We start from the raw sequence: 12,394 nt of genomic DNA on the forward strand, positions 1-12,394 counted from the left end.
ACACACACACACACACACACACACACACACACCAGACTACATTTGACATTGTGTGCGCTTAAAGATTTAATCACACAACACACACTCTAACACACAGAGACGAGATGCTACACTGATCTTAGTCATGGGCGAGATTGCAGAGGCCATCATCCTTCACCCTATCTCTCCTAGAACCTGGTGTCACCTTCAACTCTTCCTTCATTCTCACTCTTCGCAGTCACTCGCTTTCATCTTCTCCTCCTTCATCTCCCTCCTCCTTCTTCTTCTCCTCTCAGGGCTTTGGTAATATTTGCCATAAATCATGTCTGTAAGGCTGCCGTACACACGGCGGCTGCCAGCTGTACCCTGCAGTGGCTTGTTTTTGCTGCTAACCATGCAGTAACTGCAGCAGGCGAAGTCCAGGAATTCTGATCTGCATGGATGTGGAGGGCAATCCAAATGACTTGGCATGCATCAAACGGCTGCCGAGTTTGTGCACAAACACAAACAAGGTTAACAAAAATGAAAAAAGAAAAAAGGCCGCTAAGATAGTCATCACATCTTGTGTGACACCGCTGAAGTTCCTCCAATAATAAGCTAGGACTATTGGAGCGGGCCACTGAGTCTGAGGCAGACGGGGCCGTGTGATGAGATTCTCAGCTACTGAACGTGATCAGAGTGTAGATTGCTTTCCGACTCCAATTGGAAGACTTTTTAAAAATCTTTTTATTTTAAGATTTTCGTTCCGACCTGGCATTTAAGGAAGCACACGAAGCGTGCCATTTAAAGTCCTGCCACGTTGAATAAAGAAGAGGTTAAGCATTGATTTATAGGCTCCCATTGACTTTTACAGCAATCGTTTGATCGTCTGATAATGTTGGTGTGAACTTCTCTGACTGCCTGTCTGGAATTTTTTGGAAAAGTCTTTGTTTCCTTTGAATCTATTCCTCCATCCATTGCTGGTTCCAGCTTGTTCTCCTAAAGGTTACTGGGTCAGAGGAACCAGGATGGGTTGTCAGTCCATCACAGGACAACATAAAGACAAACAGCTATGCATGCGCTTTCGTAGATAATTCTACAAGAAACCAACTTTTGTTAGTTTTTTTTTTTTCTTCTTTTTTAAATAGAACTGTGTATTGTGTTCAGGTGTTTTGTTTTGGCTTGAATTAGAACAAAGAATGAAATTTAGCTTTGGTGCTAATTTCTTTGCATTGCCATGGTAACAACGTGGAACGTTCTGATGTTGCTGAGCAGCCTGTACTGGAACGTAAACATGCATTGAAAGCAACACAACAAAGAGGAAACTACAAAAATTAAAGAGAGCTGTCTTTGTTGCTGCAAAAAATTTGACTCAATTTGGACTTTAGTGAATTCCTGGGAAGATGGCGCTTGAAATGAGCTTCCTTGTGTGGAATGTTCGAAAAATGAATCCTGAGCATACTGTAAATACGTAGTTGGCTACAGCATAGTCACAGTACACCTTTACCTTCTGTTTGAGGAGCGTTGTGCGATTGGTCAGGGGTTTGTGGTTGTGTTTTATGCACGAATTTGCTCAGACAACGATGTTGATATTTCGCTTCAACTAGTCTGCTTTTTTTGGTCGCAGACGACATTAATTTGGGACGTTTATCCAGCGCAGTGAGGAACTATGTAAAGTTTTGTATTTCTTTACTATGACAGCAAAGACAGTCAACTGGCCATTTTCAGCAACTGTGTAATCCATGGAGGAGGCTGTCTGCAGTAAGACGGCGCTCTCACTATTACAATTTCACAAAAGCGAAACAGAAGACACAGAAATAAGGGATGGGAAAACATTTAAAATGTAATAATTGTAAAAAGGACAATTTATTGCTTCCATTTGTCATCCTGCCTGGCAAAGCAGGCTAGAGTAGATCATGAATATCATTTTGACACCTACTGAGTTAAGCAGAAAAATGAATGAATATTTGCTTTGAAATGGAAATTGATTTTGAATTTAATCGTTGACCACAAAATTCTCACCCCTGTTTGATACTTAGATGATACGTAGGGGCTATCTAATGGGTATTTGCTGATCATGCCTTTGGTTTCTTAATAACACTTATATGATATCAGTATGTGATATGTGTGGTTACAGAGTTAAATCCAACATGTCATTGTATCCTTACTGCAAACTAACAGGGCTCTCACTGTGTACTTACAGCTTTTCAAGTACTTAACATGGTAGATTATGAAGATGCCTAGCAGTTAGCCTTTACCCAACCTGTAAGAACCCTACTTACCAATCTTTTTGAGTCATGTGTTAAACTGACTGATCTTAGGATTCTAAAAGAGAAAAGATGTTGAATATTAAACCATGTCCAGGAGACAGAAACAGGGTAACAGTCCAGAAATGAGTTCCATATACTCCAGCCTTCACTTTTGCACCATTCCGCTGTGTGGGCTGGTGAACAAGAACAATGTTCTACACCTTGGGGACACAGTTTTAGATGCATGCTGAGTTTCAGCTGGTCCCAAGACAAAACAAACTCCTTAAGCAATAAAACTTTCTGTGTTTGTCTTGATCTTTCTCTAAATCCATCAGGGAAGACATGGACAGTCCAGCAGTGCTGAGAGACAGCACAAAGTAGAGCCACACACACACAGCTGAAACACGGGGGACAAAAGAGCTACAAATTAGGAGAGCAGACTCTTCTGTTGAGGTGGAAGGAAATGAGAGCATGGAGAGAATGTAGGAGCTTGCTGCGGCGCAACTGAGCAAAGACGAGTGAAAACAAGATTAGTTGCTGAGCCCCGGACAGTTTGGCACTTTCGCTGATTAAATAAACACTTCCCAACAAGTGTTGATCTACCAATGTGGATCATGCTTTGGGTGAGATCTCGTGACTCATTAATGGAGCACAGAGATTTCTTTCCCATACTTCAGAAATGCTTCTGTAAGCTGTTTACTAGAACAACATCATATAGGGGTGGAGGGAATGTAATAAGGATAAGGAGAATGGAATAAAAAATTAACAATAATGCTTGTTTTTCTTTTTTACATTACTTTATAATAATTTTTGTGGTGTTTTTTTCCCCTTCGCACAATCTTAAGGACGTCCTGGTTATTGGGATGGTTCTTAAAATAATCTTAACCCTTTGATGCATGAGTGACTGACTATACAGTCTTCCGTGAGTGGGTCCTTTTTGACCCGGGTTACAATCAATGTGTTTTTATGCTACTTTTGTCATTTTGATTCAAAATAATGTTTTGTATAATACTTTCTACTGTGTTTTATTTCACACAAGAATTATTTCATGTTTGAAATATTTTCATTTTTCACTTTTTTAAACTTTTTTAGAACAATTTGTAGAACATTTTTAAAACAAAATGACAACAGCAGCAATTTTACAACAACAATGATGAAATGTCAATAATGGACGTTAACATCCATTATGTGTGTGTGGGTGTCAGAGTTGACACCTATTTTGTCTACCACCTTATTATTGTGTGTTTGCTTATTTATACTGTATATATTTGACCTTTTGCACAGGAGCTGCAATGGAAATTTCGTTGAATTCTGTTCAATGACAATAAATGCTATCTATCTATCTATTAAACACAGCAAATAACACAGGAAAGACAAGAGAAAGTTAGATTCCGAATACTCGCGAGGAGAACAGACAGAGATGTGCTTTCAGTTACAAATCTCCTGCTGCTCTGAAGCACATTTGCCTGCCCCTCTCTTTTTATTGTCTTTAGGATCCCTAATCACAGAGAGCGCTGTAACTCTAAAGGGAGGGGGAAAGACACTTCATCACACAGTCACAGCGCCAAGATTATCGCTAACTAACAACACAATCTATCTAGCACTAGCTTATCTAGTTCCTGACCCAGGATCAAACAGGACAAGTTGTGAATCTTCACGGCGATGGTTTTATAGCTATCTAAGAGGTCAAAAGCAGGGCGTTCTGTGAAGAGCTGCTGTCTCTGCTCTTCTTCAGAGAGGCCCTCTGAAAAAGGAAATCAGATTGATTAACAATATAGAAACATTTCTTAAAACATATGACTAAACTAAATAAGTAAGAATACATAAACTAAGAACATAATAAAGATATAACAAATAGTTGATAATAATACAATTTACCTAACAGTGGGCATGGGGGGAGGGGGGTGGAAAAGAGCACGTTTCCTGAAACTAGCTAGCTAACCAGGCTAGCTAACATTACTGTCTCTGTTCTATTATGCTATGTGTATCACGCATGTGAGTGTGTGTATGTGTATTATTTATCCATCCATCCATCCATCCATCCATCCATCCATCCATGCACAATTTATCCGGGGTCGGGTCGCGGGGTCAGCAGCCTAAGTAAGGAGGCTCAGAGTTCGCTCTTCCAGACCAGCTGAGAAACATCGTCAGCATGTCCTGGGTCTTCCCCAGGCCTCCTCCTGGTGAGACATGCCCGGAGCACCTCACCAGAGAGGCATCCAGGAGGCATCCTGACCAGATGCCGAGTCACCTCAACTGGCTCCTCTCGACATGAAGGAGCAGCAGCTCTACTCTGAGTCTCTCCTGGATGACTGAGCTTCTCACCCTATCTCTAAGGGAGAGCCCAGACACCCTACAGGGAAAACTAATTTTGGCCGCTTGTATCCGTGACCTCTTTCTTTCGGACATGACCCAAAGCTCATGACCATTGACGAGGGTAGGAACTTAGACCAACTTGTAAATCAAGAGCTTCGCTTTTTGTCTCAGCTCTCTCTTCACCATGACAGATCGGCACAGCGCCCTCTTCACTGCAGACGCTGCACTAATCCTCCTGTCGATCTCCTGCTCCATTTTTCCCTCAATGGTGAACAAGATCCTGAGATACTTGAACTCCTCCACTTGGGGCAGGACTTCCTCCCCGACCCAAAGAAGGTACTCTACACTTTTCTGGCTCATTTATTTATGCATTTATTTCTATAGCTATGAATTTTTATTTTATTTATTGAGATGAGATGATAAAAGAAAGAACCTTGAATACATTGATCAACAGGTTTTGCATGTCATTCAACACATTCTCTCTCTTTGTTTTCTCATCCAGGGTTTCAGACACACACAGACACATACACACAAATAATAAAGATGCAAAATGTAGTATAGGCGGTAATGTTAGCAAGTTGGTTAGATAACTAGTGTTAGCTAACTTTGAAGAAGGCTAATATGTTGATTTGTGACAATAACGCTGTCACAGTACTCATGATTGACACACAAATACATTTGTGAGATAAAAAATAAAGATAATACTTATATGTAAGAGTTCTTGCTATGTACAATAATATTATTAGGTGTCAGTGTGTTTGGTTCACAAAAAAATGTTTTCCTGGCACTCACAGTTGGTAAGAAACCAAGATTCCCATTAAATTCCATAGGAAATGAATGTGGGTCATTTTGGACCCACTCACGGAAGAATGGGGTAGTAATAGAAAACATGCTATTTTTTTAAATGTATGAAAGGTAAATTAAAAATTTTAATTGCATGATATCAATAACATGTTTCTTGAGGAATACCTGGAATATGAAGTGATGAAAACTTTTCATTATAAAGATATTGCAAAAAGATGACCTCACTGTGTCAAAAAGGACCCAGTTACGCATCAGAGGGTTAAGAGATATTTCTTCTGTGTGTATTTCTTCAAAATGAAGTAATTTTAACACTTCTAAACAATGATGGGAATCTAAAATAATGGAAATTATCAGGTTTTTTTCAGTTTTTTATGTAAATTGCTAAAATAGATTGGTCACATAACTTCTGAGTTACCGGTAACTGGAGCACCGTACGTATTTTTGACTTTTTTTGCACATTCTACCTGTTTTAACGATGACAATTAAAACATCAGAAGTTTGATATATAAATTGACCGATACAACATAAAGTTTGTAACCTTCATCCTCAAACATAGATATTTTGCTTCCTGGTGTGGTTAATGTTTCTAACCCCTTAAACCTCAAAGTGTAAAACCAATGGAGTGTAGATGACAAGCTGGGGAAATGTGAATTATGTCTCTCTGGTTTGAAGCTGTCAGACTTGTTCTCTCTTAAATGACTTTGTCTGTGGACAGTGCTCCACCACCTGCGGTCTGGGTGCCGTCTGGAGGACCTTGGTTTGCAGTACGGGCTCGGAATCGGACTGCGATCAGACCAAGAGGCCTGCGCCTGCCCGACAGTGCTACCTGAGGCCTTGCTCCACGTGGAAGGTCGGGGAGTGGAGTAAGGTGAGATGGCATGCAGCTCCGCTGTATGTGTTGGACCTTTCACTTCTGAACCACCAAGCTAATTAACGTCAGGAAGGAAAATTCACGCTGCTTCCTCATGCCTCGTTGGTTTACATGCTTCCCCTCTGACCCCGCAGTGCACCAAGAACTGTGAAGGCGGAATGAGATTCAGAGAGGTCCAGTGTTTTGACCTGAGAAACCAACAACTCTGCGACCTTTCCACTGCCGGGCCATGTTCACCAGGCCGTTGACACAAATGCCCTGCAATGTTCAGACATGCCTTGACTGGTACACTTCCTCCTGGGGCCAGGTGAGCTAATTAACGAGACTGATCAGAGCTGTGAAATGTAGTCATGCTTTAATATTTGATAGAATCTTTGGTAATCAGGTCGTTCATTTAAGGGAATCATCTATTCTTTTTTCTTTTTTTTAATGTTTTCAGGCTCATTGCTGTTGATGCTTGGTTCCATTTCTGTGCTATAAGTTGAGAAATATGAAAAAAGGTGTGGAAAAAATTGAGCTGAAGGCAGCAGAAACATTCAAATATTGATATCTGATCTTTGATGCACAGTTCAAATGCCACCAAAGACGAATGTAGTGATAGAAAAAAATATATATAAATCAAATGTACCTGAAAAATTGTGCATTTTATGATATTATATTTAGAGGAAAGCAATAATAAAAAATGATAGTGCAGAGCAGTATCTTGGAGACTAAAGTTATATTTTCTTCTTTGGTTCTAATAAGAATGATTGAAATGAAAATATACATATATATACATTCAAATGTAAAAAAAAAAGTTAGAAAATAAATTTCATATTAGGTTCAAAAAGGAGTAAAATGAAGCTGATGTTAAGTATTATTACTCCAATTTACACCAACATCCTGTGAATCAACAACTGTCTCTGGAATCAAAATCATTGATTGTTATTGTATATTAAAAATTAGCAACATTTGAAAATGGAAACGAAATCAAAAAATCTCTTCATTGCATAACAGAGACAAGTCGACCAACACAATCACATCACATGAGTAGCAGAACCTGCACTTAAAAACAGAGTCCTGCCTTTGCTTTTCTCTCCCTCCTGCTTCTTCAACACCTGCTGGATCAGAATCCAACCAGCTCCAAGTCCGGTGGTCGAGCAAAATCTGACATGTTGTGAGAGCAGTCTGATAATCGGTGGAGAGCAGCAAACTGTCCAAAAGTAAGTTATTTCAAAGTCCTCTGGCTCCTGGCATTGCTCTGCAGAAAAGTGTGGAATAAAACCACAAGAGAAACTCGGAGTTTCCATGAGCCGCTGCACTTGTCCTCAGCACAATGGCCTTGTTAGGGCTTTGACAGCAAACACCTGGAAAAAGACCCGTCTGAGGTCCTTCATTTTTTTATTATCGGGTCATGAAGTGATTGAGCCAGGCTCGCTTTGCATAGTCAGTTCATGTTTCAGTCGTGATGGATTAGCAACACTAGATTGGTGATGATTGGGATGCCACATGGCTCATTGTTAGAGCAGGTGCACCACATATAGCGGCTATGCTATTATATTATAGTGAACAGAGGGGAATTATACTTTTTTTTACCTCTTGGTGCCCAGTTTGCTTCCCATCCCCGAGGCCATTTTCATGTCTTTCGCTTCTCTTTCTATCAGCCTTTCTGTCCTGTCCAGCTGCACCTCGAAAAAACTGTATCCTTGTCAAACTCTATAAGAAGAGCTAAAGTTTGATTTTCCCTCAACGTGTTTGGACCCTAAAAAGTTCACATGCACAAAAGAGGATGGAGCTATAAAATATTATTGTGGGTAAACATGCAGGACGATTCATTGGAGATTTTGTTGTTGGAGTTTCTAAAAACAAAATTGGCAGAAACAAAAATATTTTTACTTGAGAACACAAAAATGGACCGTGGATGGTTTGGCTGCTGAGTTGCATCCTCTTCTCAGGTTTTACTTTTCTTTCTTGTAATACCCAGATTTCAAATTGTTGCATATTTCATAAGAGGAAGATTTTAGCTGAGGTGCTCTTTACCCATTTACTTCATAAAATCACTTATGATTCTTGGATGATTTCTGGATAATCTATGTAGCAAAAGTGCTCACTTAATCTTTCTTCTGTGTTGCTAATTAGCGCTCGCATATCCAACTAACTCTTTCACGATCAATTCATTTTTTGTAACGTAAACAATCTGTTTTGGAATTAGCCGGGGGATTTCCAGATTTTATTACAGAGGCAATATATCCGTCTTTTTTTGTTTTCTTATTACAGAAACATATTCTTTCAAAGTTAGCCAACTATTTCGGAAAGTGAACGTTTTATTTCAGTCTCTTAACTTTGACATAAGAATCTTTGAGGCAGAAAGACTCCTAATACTCAGAAATGAATTTATATCTAACCAATTTTAAATTGGATGGTTACTTCAGAAGCTGTGTTCCTAGCAGCTTGTCAGAATGAGAGAAGCTATCCCTGTGTCTTCAGCTGAATCTATATTTAAAAAAAAAGGCCTGAGAGAAAAACATGGAATAGGATTCTCAGAGCTGATGAAGAGGAAGTGACTCATCTGTCAGGTCTTGTATTAAATCTTTGCTGGATTTTATGAAAGACGCAATTCTCAGAATCATCTGCTCATCAGTTGCAGATTTTTTTTTTGTTTTTTGTTTTAGGTATGAGATTTCTTCTTTTATTCTTCATTTATCCACCTCTCCCGTTCTTTAAAAACAAAGCGGAAAATATGCTGTCATGGCCACGAATTGTTCTGAAAATTGTTGAATGCGATCAAAGTTCTCAAAAAGAGAAAGATCCTTTGAAAGAAATTGATCAAAAACTGTATGGTGTTTTCTGATAAAGACAAAATATCTGCAATATCTACAATGAAAAGTATTTGGTGAAACGTTTACTAAAGTAACTGAACAGGTCATCTGATTTAATATTCAGAAATTAACTCATCAGATGAACAAAAAGTCTAAAGTTATGTGCAAATGTTGGGAATTCAGAAACTAATAAAAATAAAAAATAAAAACCCTTTTATGCATGAATTATGATCCTTTGTGGGAGGATTTTTTTCCTTTTTTTTCTTAAGGCATGAAAAAAGGTAGGAAAAATTAAATTTTGTAAGAAAAAAAAATAATTTAATTTAATTTATTTTAGTTGATCAATTGTAATTTTCTCCAAATACAAAGTTGTTCTTTAGGGGTTATCTGATGTCACAATATATTTTTTTTATCTGTCTACAGTAGAAGGAGGGACCGGGTCGGTCGGCATGCTTTTTTGTCTGTTGGTCATTTTGGATTTAACAAAAATTATTTCTTGCATTTGCAGCTGATGGCCAGTAGTTGATAGTGTATTTTATGATGCATTAGTGTCCACTTCAGTGGTCCATGTGCATTTATAACATAAAAATCCACAAGAAGCACAAGAAAATGCCTTTTAGATAGCTATCCACTGTAGTGACCGAAAGGGTTAATATAAACAACATGACTATAAAATAAATTAAGCTGAACCATCACTTTAAAAAAAAATTGGGTTTGAGTTGATTCTCAAGCTTGGCCCTATATATTTCCGAGTTTTGTTTTTTTTTGTTTTGTTTTTTTTTTCATAATGTTTGATAACAAAAATTAAAACTTCTCAATGTTTGACATTAGCTGTGTCCGAATTCAGGGTCTGCATCCTTCGAAGGACTGGTCTACGTAGGACGGGTCCTTCGAAGGCCGGGAATAAACGAAGACCGGAAGAAAAATATCTGTGGATGGACAGGTCTAGCCTTCACCAACTGTCCCCGCCCCCACCTCAGCGTAACTCATGTTGCTAAGCAACCGTGACAGCGTGAAGCAGAGAGCGGAGAAGAAAAAAAACAAAAAACAACGGAGCCGAAGTTTGTTTTTCAGTCTTGTATTACTGATTTCTATATTATTCTTCAACTTTAATAGTAAAGGATTTTCCATAGTAAAAAGGAAATCTCTTAGTTTGATTCTAAAATGTTCAAATGTGTACTGCACTTTTCTACAAGGAATACAAATTATTCATTTACAAATATAATACTCTCCACATCGCAGATAGGACATTACGGTTAAATGAACTTATTATGTTTGAAGGTTTAACTTTAATTAATGAATCAAACCAATGTGCTTTGCTTTGAAATACTTTATAAACCAAACATTTTTCAACCAGACCTGTCTGAATAATATCAGTGTTTAACTCCCACTCATTGGGAAAAGCTAGCGGTAGTTTTTATAACAATGTGCCAGAAGTTAGGCGTTTTCTCTCGGTATACCGAACCTGGAGCGCCCGGCCAGCTAACAGCTGGCGGGGAGCTGGTTGTTAACGCAGCGGTAGAAGACAGGTCCGAAAATGTCAGAGCAATATTGCAATTAGGTGATGTATTGATGAACCAAGCAGATATTTGAGATTTACACACTTACATTCTCGCCTAAAAACGTTGTACCAATCACGTTGTGTCATTTAAAGTGTTATATAGCTAAATAATTTGTCGCTATTCACTGCCATTATCGCTCTGCCTGAATGCCTAGTTGGAACCCGCAATGAATTATGGGATATCGTGGGCCGTGAAGGATACACCGGACCCATCCTTCAAATCTGGGGAAAAGAAGGACACATTTGAAGGATGCATTTGAATTCGGACAGGCCTTGTCGCCACGCTATGACGTAATCGGCCTACAAATCCATCCTTCGAAGGATGCAGACCCTGAATTCGGACACAGCTATTGTCTAGCAAAATGTTTTTACGTCAGGCTACAATAGAATGTTCAGTTCCAATGGTATCAATGACATCAGCAGTGATGTCATCTCTCTATGATATCACAAGGGAATCTCTCTCTTGAATGTGGCTCACAGACATAGTTTTCTCTGACCTGTTCCACAGTTCAATCGCGGCAGATCACCCTTCAGAGCTTGTTAGGTATCGAATCCAGAGAAGTGAGAATTTACCAGTCATGAAGCAACAGCAGACTGCTTTTAAACATGAAGCTTTTCCAGCTAAGCTTTCATGGGTCGACATTGTAGATCTCAACATCCAAGTCGACTATGACGCTGTCATTTTCCCTGTTGAAGATGACAGCGTCAGTCCCATTGAGCCGGAAGATCAATCAGAGATCCAGGGGGAATCAAGTCCTTCCGGCAACTTTGAGACATCTTTGAAAGTCGAGCAGAAAACAACACCCTCTGCTGGCTTCAAGATTACCCCCTCAATGGAAGACTTGGAAGAGACAAACCAACACGTTAAAGATCTGACAAAGCAGGTAGACGATCTTAAAACAGAGTTGCAGAGAAAGAATTTTGAACTCCAAGAGGAAAGAGACCGAAGGGNACAAAGCAGGTAGACGATCTTAAAACAGAGTTGCAGAGAAAGAATTTTGAACTCCAAGAGGAAAGAGACCGAAGGGTTGCATGTCAGGCTGAAGTCACATCCCAGCAGGAGGAGATTCAAAGACTGCAAACAATGTTGGAAAAAGAACATCACCAGCAAAAGATTAAAGATGTGCCAAAGGTTTCCTACTCTTCCAAAGTCACAGTTGACAAGAGCGTTCTTCAACAGCTGGAGTACTTCAAGCAGGAGGCTGCAAAATACGCCTTCCGCAATAAAGGTCTTATTGAAGTAATGGTTGAAGAATACAAAGTGAGACTTGAATATGAGGAGCAGCTCAAAAATCACTCTGAGCAAGCTTCCAAATTTAAGGCTCAGGAGGAAACGGTGAAAGCTCTCCAGGGTCAGATTGCAGACCTGAAGGTGGAGTTAAAACTTGCTCTAGAAAATATCCATCCTAGAGTCTCCACCCAACCAAAGACCCCCCTGCAAGCAGAGGAGCCCAAGCAAAGGCAGACCTTCAGTCAACAAGGGGTCTCCATGAATAGCCTGACTCGGCCTTTGCGCCGACCCACATCCAGCTTGCAAACAGAAGGCTCCCTACAAATAGAGGAGACCAAGAAAAGGCAGACCTCCAATCAACCAGGGAGGTCCGAAGAAAGACATACCTTTGATCAACCAGGGAGGTCCGAAGAAAGACGGACCTTCACTCAACCAGGGAGGTCCGAAGAAAGACGGACCTCCAATCAACCAGGGAGGTCCGAGGAAAGACAGACCATCTATCAAACACAGAGGTCTGACAAAAGACAGACGTCCATGCGACCAACCTCAACTGGTTGCATGGAGGGCCTTCATGTTGGCATTGGCATGAAGACCAATCTAAGCCCG

The 12,394-nt window shown here is 39.8% G+C and overlaps 2 long non-coding RNA genes across 2 annotated transcripts in view; one reads left to right on the forward strand and one right to left on the reverse strand.

Moving 5' to 3' along the window:
- Nucleotides 1-3,729: 3,729 nt before the first annotated feature.
- The window catches only part of LOC107838674 (uncharacterized), a 14,652-nt gene continuing 5,987 nt past the window's right edge, over nucleotides 3,730-12,394 (reverse strand). The window contains exons 2-3 of the long non-coding RNA XR_001664758.1: nucleotides 4,819-4,825; nucleotides 3,730-3,949 (exon numbers count right to left, since the gene is read on the reverse strand). This is a non-coding gene — a long non-coding RNA (uncharacterized LOC107838674). The remainder of the gene's footprint in view (nucleotides 3,950-4,818; nucleotides 4,826-12,394) is intronic.
- LOC107838673 (uncharacterized) lies at nucleotides 5,731-6,500 on the forward strand. Its single transcript, XR_001664757.1, has 3 exons — nucleotides 5,731-5,758; nucleotides 6,043-6,195; nucleotides 6,333-6,500. It is a non-coding gene; the product is annotated as an uncharacterized LOC107838673 (long non-coding RNA).

This window comes from Poecilia formosa, unplaced genomic scaffold (assembly GCF_000485575.1).
Source record: "Poecilia formosa unplaced genomic scaffold, Poecilia_formosa-5.1.2 Scaffold294, whole genome shotgun sequence".
Lineage (NCBI taxonomy): Eukaryota > Metazoa > Chordata > Actinopteri > Cyprinodontiformes > Poeciliidae > Poecilia > Poecilia formosa.